Raw genomic sequence first — 14101 nt, forward strand, 5'->3', positions numbered from 1 at the left:
CACTCGAGAAGGCGGCATTCCGCTGGCGAACACACACACGCACTCCAGAAAGCGGTGTTCTGCTGGGCGAACACACACACTCACTAGAGAAGGCAGCGTTCCGCTGGGCGAACCCACACATGCACTCGAGAAGGTGGCGTTCCGCTGGGCGAACACACACACCCACTCCAGAAGGCAGCGTTCTGCTGGGCGAACCCACACACACACTCGAGAAGGTGGTGTTCCACTGGGCGAACACACACACGCCTTCCAGAAGGCAGGGTTCCAGCTGGGTGAACACACACACCCACTCGAGAAGGCGATGTTCCGCTGTGCAAACACACACACACACTTGAGAAGGTGGCATTCCGCTGGGCAAACACACACACCTAGTCAAGAAGGTGGCATTCCACTGGGCAAACAAACACACCCACTCGAGAAGGCGACGTTCCGCTGGGGGAATACATACATCCACTCAAGAAGGTGATGTTCTGCTGGGTGAACACATACACGCACTCGAGAAGGTGGCACTCCAGCTGGGCGAACACACACACCCACTCAAGAAGGCGGTGCTCCAGCTGGGCAAACACACACACACTCGAGAAGGTGACATTCCACTGGGCGAGCACACACACTCACTCGAGAAGGTGGCGTTCCAGCTGGGTGAACACACACACGCACTCGAGAAGGCAACGTTCCACTGGGTGAACACACACACCCACTCGAGAAGGTGGCATTCTGCTGGGTGAACACACACCCAGTCAAGAAGGTGGCATTCCGCTGGGCGAACACACACATGCACTCCAGAAAGCGGTGTTCTGCTGGGCGAACACACACACCCACTCGAGAAGGCAGCGTTCCACTGGGCGAACACACACATGCACTCGAGAAGGCGGTGTTCCACTGGGCGAACACACACACCCACTCGAGAAGGCAGCGTTCCACTGGGGGAACACACACATGCATTCGAGAAGGCGGCGTTCCACTGGGCGAACACACAGATGCACTCGAGAAGGCGGCCTTCTGCTGGGCGAACACACACACACGTACTCTAGAAGGCGGCGTTCCACTGGGCGATCACACACACCCACTTGAGAAGGCGGCGTTCCGCTGGGCGAACACACACACCCACTCGAGAAGGTGGCGTTCTGCTGGGCGAACACACACACCCACTCGAGAAGGCGGCGTTCTGCTGGGCGAACACACACACCCACTCGAGAAGGCGGCGTTCTGCTGGGTGAACATACACACACACTCTAGAAGGCGGCGTTCCGCTGGGCGAACACACACACCCACTCGAGAAGGCGGCGTTCTGCTGGGGAACACACACACACACTCTAGAAGGCGGCGTTCCGCTGGGTGAACACACACACGCACTCGAGAAGGTGGCGTTTCACTGTGTGCAGGGCTCAGTGTATGTCAAGTAGGTCAAGATGGTAGGACAAGCTGTTTAGCGTCTAGATTCTTAGTGATTTTCTTTCTGTTGTTACATCGTGTACCCAGCCCCACTTGCCTTTTCACCCTGTCTCCTGCCAATCTGTACCCTGACTCCCAGGCTTCAGGGACCCTCCCTCCTCGGGCTGGCCACTCCTCTGCTCTTCCCCCTCCCAGCTGCAGCTCTGCATGTTTGCCCTGTCCACAGGGAGAGGATCCTAGTAAAAGGGCAGGTGGGCAGGTGGGCAGGTGGGTAGATGGGAAATGGAGACATATGGGTGGGTGGGGGATGGAAAGATGGATAGATGGGTGGGTGGGTGGGTGGGTGGATGGATGGATGGATGGATGATGGATGGATGGAGGGTGGATGAATGGATGGATGGATGGATGGATGGTGGATGGATGGTGGATGGGTGGAGGGGTAGGTGGGGGATGGATGGAGGATGGATGGATGAGTGGGTGGATGGGTGGGTGGATGGGTGGATGGGTGGATGGGTGGATGGATGGATGGTGGATGGATGGTGGATGGGTGGGTAGATTGTGGATGGGTGGATGAATGGATGGATGGATGGATGGATGGTGGATGGATGGTGGATGGGTGGAGGGGTGGGTGGGGGATGGATGGAGGATGGATGGACGAGTGAGTGGATGGGTGGGTGGATGCATGGATGGGTGGATGGATGGATGGGTGGATGGATGGATGGATGGATGAGTGGGTGGATGAGTGGGTGGATGGGTGGGTGGATGGATGGATGGATGGATGCTGGATGGATGGTGGATGGGTGGAGGGGTAGGTGGGGGATGGATGGAGGATGGATGGATGAGTGGGTGGATGGGTGGGTGGATGGGTGGATGGGTGGATGGGTGGATGGGTGGATGGATGGATGAGTGGGTGGATGGGTGGATGGATGGATGGGTGGATAGATGGATGGGTGGATAGATGGTGGATGGATGGAGGGTGGATAGGTGGATGGGTGGATGGATGAGTGGGTGGATGGGTGGATGGGGGAGGGTGGATGGGTGGATAGATGGATGGGTGGATAGATGGTGGATAGATGGAGGGTGGATGGGTGGATGGGTGGATGGATGAGTGGGTGGAGGGTGGATGGGTGGATGAATGAATGAGTGGATGGGTGGATGGATGAGTGGGTGGAGGGTGGATGGGTGCATGGATGAGTGGGTGGATGGGTGGATGGTGGATGGATGAGTGGGTGGATGGGTGGATGGGTGGATGGGTGGATGAATGAGTGGGTGGCTGGGTGGATGGTGGATGGGTGGAGGATGGATGGTGGAGGGGTGGAGGGGTAGGTGGGGGATGGATGGATGGATGGATGTTGGATGAATGAGTGGGTGGATGGGTGGAGGGGTGGAAGGTAGATGGGTGGATGGGTGGAGGGGTGGAGGGGTAGGTGGGGGATGATGGATGAGTGGGTGGATGGGTGGGTGCAGGGATAGGTGGATGGTGGTTGGCAGGCATGGACAAGAGGAGGAAGAATGAACAAACAGATGGCTGGAGAATGGACAGGGCAACAGAGGGAAAGGAACACAGGATGCTCAATGACGAGTTAATGGATGCAGCACCAACATGGCACGTGTATACATATGTAACAAACCTGCACATTGTGCACATGTACCCTAAAACTTAAAGTATAATAATAATAAAATTTAAAAAAAAAAGAAAAAGAGGAAGGCTGGTTCCAAGGAACAGCAGTCTAGCCTTAAGCATTTATTTTTCCCCGGAATTCATTATGTCTGTGAATACTGACACATGGGGCGGACGTTTACGGATCCACATCATAAAGAAATTGTTCTATAGAAATTCCAGAACTGGATGAAATATTAGGAACAAAATTATGTTTTAAGCTCCCCGCAAAGAAACATTAGCTGATAAGTAACAAAGAAGCAGAGGGGCTGGAGGAGGGTTTTCCATTCCCTCCTCCTGGATCAGAGTGCAGGCCTGACTCTAGACGGGGGGACTCTGCGGCAGCAGCTGGGCTCAGAAGGCTACACTGTGCAGGCGCAGATGCCGGGTTCAGACCCCAGGGCAGCTCGCTTCATGGAAACCACTGAGAAAGGGAGGAGAAAACTGTGAGAACAAATGTTTTCTCAGTAACTTTCTCTTAAATGAGGTTAAGTATCATAAATATACAAATTAGTTTAACAAAACAAACATGTCTGGGACTTCCTCAACTACTTTGTGAAAATTATTCTGGTTTTATGTAAAGAAATGAAAGGTTTAGTGCTGTTTCTAAAAATGGCCATTACTGAATAAGGATGCAAAAGGCAGTGACAGAACAGTCTGGAAATGCCTGCGGTTCCCACAGCCTGCAGGAGCCGGTCAGCGTGGGTGTGCGTGAAAGACAGACACACACAGACAGGCAGACGCATGGACGCATGGATGCATGGGCGCGTGGACACACAGCGGGAGTCTCTGCCCCACACTTCAGGGCGCTGTGGCCCGGTGCCGGCCAGGGGGTGGGGACTGGGCCGCTTCTCCCCGTCCTAGCTCGGGATGTGCTGCAGTGGGACCACCTGGGAGGTGCTGGACCTTCCTCCCAGGACAGTGAAGAGTGGAGCTGTGAGCCCCTGCCTGCCTGACCCACCCCCATCCCCAGCACTGTGCTGGCCACAGCAGCAGACACGTGTCATGTGTGCTAGAAAGCCTGCTCCTGGAGCCCCCTGCTCCCACCCGCAGCCGCCTCCACTCATCAAGTGCTGGCTGTGACCCTGGGCCAGGCTCGCTCAGGGACAGATGGTTGGGTGGAGGGAGGCAGCGGCATCAAGCCGTCGGGGCAGAGGCTTGGGTTGTCAGCTCTCTCTGTCCTGGGAACAGCCACCCAGGGGTCTGCCCCACATCACCCGAAGGCGGCCGGCAAGTGCTGACCCTGTTCAGACCACGCTACTGTGAGGTCCCTGTCGGCTGCCACCAGGACTGGCCCTGAGCCGAGGGTTGGCCCCACCATCTGCCCAGGCTCCCGGCACGCCCTGTGCTCCGGGCAGCTCCAGTGCTCAGAGAAGCCTCCCCCTGGGTGTGTGGGGGCCAAATCCCAGCCTGTGGCCCCAACTGTGCAGCTGAGCCTGGGCCCTGAGTCCCAAATCTGCCATTTCCCTGCGTTCTCTGCAGCCCCTGGGGTTGTCATCACTTTATTCTTTTAATTAACTCGGCGATTGTAGCCTCCTGTCACTCGTGCAGAAGCAGATTTGGGCTCTGTGGGGAGACAGGAGAGAGCTCCTCTCTGTGGGTGCCGCCTCTCAAACAGCACCTGCGGCCGGCGTGGCTGGGTTTTAATTACTGCAAAACCCTCGGTGGCTTTTCATCTGTTTCAGTCCAGAACCAATAAACACATTCACTTATGTCTGAGTGAGGCTGGCCCCAAGCACTCAGTGTGGTCACGGCGCACAAAGACCTTTGGAGAAACCCGATCCTGCTCTTCGCTGGCCCAACCCCCACGGATCGGCCGCCCCGGGCCTGGTTCCAGCTCCTGCCGGCTGCTGTGGGAGGCCTCGGACCCTGGGACCCACAGCTGGGAAGCTGGCGGGGAGGCTGGGGGGCCGTCAGCAGGTCTCAGGCAGGCCTCTGAGGTGCTCACACCAACCCTGTCCCATGTGTGACCTCAAAGGAGCGAAGGAAGGGGTGGGAAGTCGGCCGACGTTTTTCTAGAAGCACTGGGAGACGTACTTGGCGTTCTGTTGTGTTTACAGAGGACGTCCACGTTTTCCTGGAGCAGTGTGAGGAACCTCGCCCGCCTCTGCCCAGGGCAGGCGTGGGAGGGCAGGGGGCCGTAGGGTGCAGAGTCAGGGGGCCCTGGGGTGCAGAATCGGGGGCCCTGGGGTGCAAAGTCAGGAGGCCATAAGGTGCAGAGTCAGGGGGCCGTAGGGTGCAGAGTCAGGGGGCTGTGGGGTGCAGAGTTGGGGGGCCCTGGGGTGCAGAGTCAGGGGGCAGAGGTGAAGCCACGCCCTGGGATGTTTGACCTCCCTGGCTCCAGGCTCTTCTCCATCAGCAGCTCGCCCTGCACTGGGGAATCTTTGGGAGCACAGCTTTTCCTCTTCTAGAGACAGGATCTCACCCTCTCCCCCAGGCTGAGTGCAATGGGGCGATCACAGCTCACTGGAGCCTCAACCTCCTGGGCTCAAGAGATCCTCCTACATCAGCCTCCTGAGTAGCTGCTGATAGAGGTAGGCACGACCACGCCTGGCGAATCTTTCTATCTTTTATTATGTAAACATTGCATCTTGCTATGTTGCCCAGGCTGGCCTAGAACTCCTGGACTCAAGTGATCCTCCCACCTCTGCCTCCCACGGCACCGGGATCACAGGTGTGAGGCCCTGCGCCCGACCAGAAGCTCTTCTGACCTCATTTCTCTCTCTATCTCTGCCCGCTGGCCTTTGAGGCTCGGAGGAGCTGGCCCTGAGGCCCTCACCACTCACGGACTCGCTGGCGTTCCTCGTCACTCTGCCCTGGGCCCTTCCCACGACTTCTCTCGTCTCCACTTGTTTCCTATTCATCTTTCAAAGCCACCTCCTCCAGGAAACCTGCCTGCTTGCTCCTCCCTTCCTTTGCCTCAGGCGAGCGCCTGTCCGTGGTGACTTGAGGCACAGCTATTTCTGTGCCTGTCTCTCCTCAGGGGCCGCCCACCCGGCTCACAGCCTCGGTGGGACTTCGCCCATCCGCACAGGCCGGTCACCTATTAGGAGGCCCAAGGAGCAATGTCAGAGATCAGCTCCTCCATTCCTCTGCCATCTCGGATCTGAGTGGAGACACCCCAGCCTCTCGGGGGTGCAGCGGACCCAGGAAGGGGCACCTGCCAGGCAGATGCAAGCCCACGGGAACCACTCACGGCTGAAATCCGGATGTGCTTCTCCGGGCAACGTTCATCACTGCCAGGCACAGATGGCGCACAGTGCGCACTGCTGAGGGGGCCGGACGCCACAGTCGCCGGACAGCCGGGGCCGGGCCGCTGGGGGCCACACCCGGGGCAGACGGACGTACAGGCCCGCCAAGGCCCTCATCAACATCAGCTTTCCCAGAGCAAAAGTGCTGCTGGGATCTGTGGCAGCTTCCCCCAGGACCCAAGCCCCAAAGCCTGCGTGCAGAGGCCCTTCCGAGGTTAACTCACACCAAGAAGCCTCCCAGCCAGGGAGGAGAGAACATGGGAGCTGGGGAGCTTCCAGCACAGAGTTGACCCCTGTCGCTCCTGCTCTCCCTCCCTCTCTCCCTCCCTCCCTCTCTCCCTCCCTCCCTTTCTCTCTCCCTCCCTCCTTTTCACTCTCCCTCCCTGTCTCCCTCTCTCCCTCCTTCCCTCCCTCCCTCCCTCCCTTTCTCTCCCCCTCGGGCCTCCCCACTGTTCTGTTGCTCCCCCAGGGTCAGACTCAGTCGCCTCTGGCCCCCCAGCCTCACACACCCTGAGCCCTCAGTAGATGTCATGAACCAGTGACTTTAAAATGAACCAACTGACTCTCACCCCAGGGGCCAGGCACAGCAGATTCCTTAGCCTGGCTACTGCTATTGCTCAGGGTCACTGGCTGGCTGTGGCTGAGAGTGTCCAGCCACACACTCCTTCCCCAGGATGTGGCCTCCCAGCTGGGGGTGTAAGGGGGCTCTGGATCACTGGCAGAGGGAGGGCAGCCCTGGGGGCCTCGGGAAGCCGTGGGGTGGAACGCAGGGCAGGGCGACCCAGGCCTGGCCCCAGCCCTGGAGAAAGAGGGGCTCCACAGCTGCTCTCTGGGCAGCAGACGCCCCTGCCAGACGTCACATGCCTCCGGGCACCTCAGGTGGGAGGATGGCCGAGGGCGAGCCCTCACGGGTGTGGGTCTTGAGAAGTGGCTATTTGCAGAGACAGGCTCTTCCTGGGCTTCCTGTCTCCACCCAAGTGGGTGCCTGCTGGTGGCAACACCATCCAGGCAGGGACTCAGGTGAGGCTGGTGGCGCCGGGGTCCTGCAGATGAGGCCCTTCCAGGAGACTGGGGCAGCCGTGGGGAGAGTGTGGCCCAGACAGCACCGTGGGCCCGAGAACGTCCTCCCAGGCCATAGCCTGGAAGGGGGATGCCAGAGATTCCTGCTGAGGAAGGGGCAGAAGCCTGGACTCCAGAAAGCTGCCCACAGGTGGGACATCTGCCCGGGGAAGGGCCTGCGGGTCCTAGTGACCAAGGACACCCGGGAGCCTCTTCACTGGAGGAAGAGTCGGCTCAGGGCGGAGCCTGGCCACACAAAAGCGGCGTATCCCCCGGGGAGCCCGAGGCTGTGACTGGGAGGCCTGGAGCTGCCACAGATGCTGACGGACCTGCACTCACCACAGGAAGTCCGGCTGGAGGGCGGGTGCAGGCAGGGGCCACAGGGTCTGTCCTGCCCGGGGGGCTGCCTGGCCCTGCCTGGTTTGCCCCATCACTGGCGGGCCCCAGTTTGGATGCCAAGTGCCGAGCTGGCACGGGTGACTACCTCGCTGATAACTGAAGAACTGTAAGTGGCACATTCACAGAATTCACATATCAAGCTTTTTAATTTCATTTCCAATTTAATATCATCTATCTCAGTCTGTTTCTCCTGTAACACAGTCTTTAAAGTTAAGTGGGCGCGACCCACTTAACTGTTCCCACCCCTTGCGGCACGGCACCGGCACCGTCCTGGGTGCCCCTCAGGGTTCTTGGGACCTGGATTTATTGACCTGCTCAGAGGGGAGCCCAGCGGCCGTGCAGATGGGAAGGCAGCTGCTCAGAAAACAGGGCGTCTTTATTTGTTCCCGACTTTCCTAGGCAACAAATAACCAGAGGCCGCCGACTCGTTTGGGGAAATTGCTTCTGGTAACAGTGTTATTTTTACCTCCGTCTTGCAATCCTCTCACCCACCCGGCACCCCACCGCCCAGCGCACCCAAGCCAAGTCCCGGAGCTGCCATGCTCGTCTGTGAGGAAACGCTGGAGCTGGGTCCCCAGGGCTGCTGGGGGTCCACGAGCCCCCGGGGCCAGGCTGTGAGCTTGGTCGGTGGGCCCACGGCCGGAGGCTCCAGGCTGGTGAGGACCCCGGGCAGCAGGAGCCCCCATTGCCTTCTGGGATCTGGACTGATGCTGCAACGCTGGCCCAGTGGCCCCAGGTGGCCTTACGGCCTCAAGGACAAGTGGGTGCCAGAGCCCAGGTCTCCCTGGAGGTCCCAGTTACAGAGGAGTCACCGAGATCAACGGCGGGGCCTTTACCCACACCCCGTGCAGGCATTTGTACACAGGTCCCCCTGCTAGTCCTGAGTAAAGGGTGACGTGTGTGCAAACGCGTGCATGGTGTGTGAGTAAAGTGGCAGAAAGAGTGTCATGAGGCGGTGACGCTACCGTCCTCACAGCCATCCTCATCTCGCTGACGCCTCCCTGTCCTCACATAGATGATTTTGAAGCAAATCTCCAACATTTTATTGCTGACTAAATATCCAGTATGCATTGCTAAAAGATAATGGCTGTGATTGCTTCAAAAATTAGCAATAAAATTGCTCTGTTTGATCAAGTATTAAGCCTAGGTTCCCATTTTCTGGGTTTTCTTACACTTTGTACAGTTTCTTTGTAAAATCAGGACCAGCACAGGCCCCAGGTAGTGGCTGGCTGATGTCCCGCCGTCCGTCTGGGCCTGCCGGCCTCCGCCAGCCACCTTTGTCTCCCCAAATACTCTCTGCTGAAGAAACGCCGGCTGGCATCCTCCCGCTGAAGTTCCCCCTGTGGACTCAGGGTTGGTGCCCACGGTGTTGTTTACAGGGTCTTGTGGCCCCTTGTCTTTTTTTTTTTTTTCCTTTTTTAAGAGACCAGGTCTCACTCTGTTGCCCTGGCTGGAGTGCAGTCGCGTGATCTCAGCTCACCACAGCCTCAACCTCCCAGGCTCAGGTGATCCTCCCACTTCAGCCTCCTGAGTAGCTGGGATTGCAGGAACACACCACCACACTCAGCTAATTTTTGTATTTGTGGTGGAGATGGGGTTTCGCCATGTTGCCCAGGCTGGTCTCGAACTCCTGAGCTCTAAAGTCTCGAACTCCTGAGGTCTAAAGGTCCTCTTACCTCGGCCTCCCAAAGTGCTGGAATTACAGCATGAGCCGCCACACCCAGCCCCTGTGTGTCTTACAAGTTTGTGGCTGTGTCTGAGGTACTGACCGCTCAGAGGTGGTGGAGTCTGTCTTCTCACAATGGCTGTTGCCATGTCCACTGACCCAGCAGGGATCAGAAGGCCAATCCCCTCATCTCTTTTTCTTTCAGTGGTCCCTATAGACCCCTGCACAGGCCCCCGTGGTCCGCGGTCCCTGTAGATGCCTGCATGATCCCCTGTGGTCCGTGGTCCCTGTAGACGCCTGCACAGGCCCCTGTGGTCTGTGGTCCCTCTAGACGCCTGCACAGGCCCGCCTGGTCCATGGTCCCTATAGATGCCTGCACGATCCCACGTGGTCAGTTGCTCCAGAGTCCTCCCGAGATGATGTCAGCAGCAGTGGCCTGGATTTCTGGTGCTGCTGGCCCCTGGCCCCGACGCACTCTTCCTGATCCAGCTGGGCATCACCATCGTGTCCAGGAGACTGGGCTCCTTGCAGGGGGCTGTGGGCTTTAGAGGCAGCGAGCGTGTTTCTCTGCAGCCTTGCCCTGGGAGGCGTGGACGCTCGGGTCTGATCCAGGAAGCAGCTGGGGCTGGGGTGGCCCACAGGCAGCAGGGCTGGCAGGAGGCTGGGGCCTGGTCCTTGTGTCCTTCTTGCTGGCCACACACCCGCTACCTGGGTCCTGTGGCCCTTGGGGTGTCCTGGGCATGGCACGACCAGCATGGGAAGATACTACTAAACCTACTGACTCTTTGAGGAGTGAAAACGGAGGGCAGAGATTTGGGGGAGGAATTTTAAAGTCAACTTGAAAGGCCGGCTTAGTGGATCTGGCTGAGTCCAAATTGCATTTGGAGAAAATTGCTGTGTCAGGAATCTTTTTTTAACCTGCGGATGAGGAAGGCTTGTTTTATCCATAGTTTAGGAGTGACAGGGTTGTGCTGTGTGATGAGGTGAGTGCAATGCTGGCTCCTCATGCCCCAGTGGGGGCCCCCTGGCATCTGTGGGGCCACAGGCAGGGTCCTCTGGGGGTGGCCCACACGGGAAGATGCAGCCTTTTCTCCATCGAGGGCTGTGCCCACCCCTCACTACCCCAGCATCACAGGACAGAGGTCTGGGCCTGGCCTGGACACCATTCCTGATGTGCTGGGCAGCCTTGGACCCTTCTTCCCCCCCCCGGGCACCCTCAGGGCATGGCGCAGGTGAGGGGCAGGCAGGAGCAGACCACCCACAGCGTGGATCCTGCAGATGCAGGCACAGCGGGGCACAGGATCCAGGAGGAGGACACAGCAATGCTGGGTGTGTGGGCTGTGGGCCGGGGGCAGGATCTGAGCAGGATCCACCACCTCCGAGGGACACGGGGACACCTCACGCCCTCTCAGCCCCGTCCCTCGCTCACCCCTCCGGGTCCTCATGCCCACAGCCCTTGCAGGGCATGTGAAACCAGGCACTGTGGACCAGCCTTCGCCTCCGGCTCTGCCTCTGCCTCACGCCTTGTCCTCCGAGTCTCACACCAGCTGCTCTGGCTGTGAAGATGGCTGAGCATATGGACGCACCGGTCAAATATTTGGAGTTTGTGAACTCTATTTTGAAATTAATGAGGATTTTAGCTTTCATAGACTTCCAAAATACATAAACATGCCAGCTTCTGGAGAGGATGTGATCCACCTGAAACCAACCACTTGTCAGCAGCGTGTTTGCTCCCGGGCGGCGACTTTAGGAGCCGAGGGTGCCGGGCTCTGCGGCCGCGTGTGCTGGTGCCCGCATCTCAGGCTCTGCGGGTTCCCCCACCTCGAGGGTGCCGGGCTCTGCGGCCGCGTGTGCTGGTGCCCGCATCTCAGGCTCTGCGGGTTCCCCCACCTCGAGGGTGCCGGGCTCTGCGGCCGCGTGTGCCGGTGCCTGTGTCTCAGGCTCTGCGGGTTCCCCTGCCTCCTGGGTGATGATGTGGTTCCCAAAGTTTCCGCGTCTTCCAGGGAGGATGCCTGTGCTGCCGTGGCCACCTGCCCAGCCCAGATGGAGCCGCCGTGCTCAACACCAGCCCTCGGGGCCCCTGACCCTGTCTCCCGGTCTCTGTGGCACCAGCCGCTACCCACAGATGCAGTCGGTTCAAGTGCTTATCACCCCCCAGGGCAATTCCTGAGGGCAGGGCCTCCCAGTAGTGTATCCCCCACCCAGCCCAGTCCAGGAAGGTCCACTCGCTGCTTGTACGGGAGTCTTGTTTGGGGACAGGGGCTTGTGAGGCTCTGACGAATGCTCTCGAGGCTCCGGGCACGCACTGCAACCATCTGTCCATGGCTCTGTGAGCCCCTGGCTTCTCTCCCTTCCACAACGCGGGGAGCGGTCCCCACGGAGGGCATGAGTCCCTGCCCACACTTCAGGTATTAGCTTGTTCTGGGCTTCAGCTCTTACCAACAGCTCAAAGCAGGAATCACTGGCTCAAAGATTATTATAAATTTTTAAATAAAAAGATTATTTTTAGGCTCAAAGATATTTTGAAGGGAGAGAAAGCAATGTCTGAAGATATAAAGAACTGAAAAACTGCCCCACAGTGTGTGAAAAACTGCCCTGAGGTGTGTGAGAAACTGCCCCACCGTGTGCCAAAATTGCCAATCCTAGAAAAACCAGCCACTCGGGAATATTAATTTTCAAACAATAATTATTTTAACAAAATTGCCAGGTGGAACGACTTGCTTCCGACCACATCTAATTTGGTAAAATTGCTTTGGCCCGGTTGCCAGAAGCCTTGGCAGGAACCAGGCTGAGGCAGCTGGGCCAGCCATGGAGGGGAGCGCAGCTGACCCAGGCAGGGCCGGGCAGCACCAGGCGGCAGGTGTGGTCAGACGGAGCGGGTCCCACGGAAGGGCCGGGGCTTGAGCTGGACAAAGGCTGGGCGAGTGGGTGGGCAGGACCTCAGGGACCAGGCCTATTCCGGGCAGCTCCAGGGACAGCTCCCAAGCCGCTGCGGGCTCTGGTCCCCAGGGAGGGGCTGGCTGCACCATGGGCCTGTTCAGCGTCCTCCAGGCCAGATGCCCCAGGGACGGCACCTGGGCTGACCCTCGAAGATGCTTCAGGGCTGTGGGTAAGGCAGGGAAGGCTTCATGAATGTCAGGACAGTGAGGCCCCGTGGATGAGCCGGAGGCAGGCGACGGTGTGGTCGGGAGGGAACGCGTGCTTGGTCCCTCCTTGGTGGTAAGGAGACAGGATTGTGGGGCCACTTGCTTCCTCCTCACTGGACCCGCCCTCTTGCCTAAGCAGGACCCCGAGGGGCGCGGTGGGGGCTGGGTCCCCGTCCCTCCTGTGACCACGGCCCGGGGATGGCTGGACAGATGGGGGTGGCATCCCAGCCCTGACAGAGCAGGGACCGGGCCAAGAAAGGCCCCAGAGCCACCCCCACTCCTGGGAAGACCCCAAAGATGGACTCGGCCCTGGAGGGACCACCAGGCTCCAAGAGGCAGCTCCTGACCCCCAGGATGGAGGCTTTTGTGAAAACCAGGTCGTGTGGCTGATTATTCAAGTCTGGAAACCGGAATAGTCCCAAAAATGTAAAACCATCTGGACATTTGGCTGTTTCTGTTTCAGCCTTTATCCCACGTTGGGATCAGGGTAGACCTGGGAGCCAGCTGTGCAGGCAGCGCCGCTCTGACACAGGGAAGCTGGAGCCGCAGACCTGAATGTAAAAGCTCCATGTTTTCAAATCTTCCCGAGGACCCACATTAACTTCCGAGTCCGGAAGGAATCACTTGCATGGAATCGGGGGGTCTCAGCGTGCTCCCGCATCTTGGCGAAGATGGCGTCTGGTGGCCGTGGGCTTCACTGTCTGAATTCATGGACGTTAAGGGGCAGGAGCCCATGCGTGTCACTGTTAAGGTCGGCAGCCGGCTCTGTGGTTCCCTGTGATGAGTCCTCATTACAATTTCGGGCTGCCTGTGAGGGTTTCTGTGGCAGAGTTTATAAGAAGTGTCCTCGCCCCACGTCTGTGGCTTGGTGCCCAGGCCGCGTGTCAGCCCTGGGAGGGTTGGACAGAGACTCACATCGAACACTCGTGAGCCTGCCTGGAACAGCCACAGTGCTTGGGGTGCACTGATGGGAGGCCCTCCTTGGTCTGCTGAACCCCAACTCCTTGTAGAGGGCTCGGGCCTCACCAGGGCTGCCCTTGTGAGTCCAGGGCCGTCGGGGGTGGAGAACACCAGGAGGGCAGGCTGCGTGCTTGTGGGCTCCCCGAGGTCGTCCACCCACAGAAGCCATGTTCTCATTATCAACATACCCTCTGGCAGGACCCCCTGGAGCCAGAGCTTCCTTGGCAGCACCAGGAGCTACAACCAGACCCAGGCACCAGGCAGCCGGCAGCGGGGGCTGTGCTCGGATGCAGGTCTATGCGAGGATTTTGTGCCGGGCGCAGCCACTGGCTGGCGGGGACACTGTGGGTTCCCAACTGCTGCGGCCTGGTCACATCCGCTCCCTTCCCCCACTCAAGTGTCCAGACAGAGGCCGGTGGAGCTCCTGGGCTGCAGACGATTTATCCATCAATGTGCAGCTGAGGACGTCAGAAAGCCATGTCTGGGATGGGGCCGCGGGGAGAACGCGTGAGGGCATGTCACCCCCAGTGTGTGAGCAAAGCCGCAGCATAGCCGTTGCCCCAAC

This window comes from Pongo pygmaeus, chromosome 8, assembly GCF_028885625.2.
Source record: "Pongo pygmaeus isolate AG05252 chromosome 8, NHGRI_mPonPyg2-v2.0_pri, whole genome shotgun sequence".
In the NCBI taxonomy this organism is placed as follows: domain Eukaryota; kingdom Metazoa; phylum Chordata; class Mammalia; order Primates; family Hominidae; genus Pongo; species Pongo pygmaeus.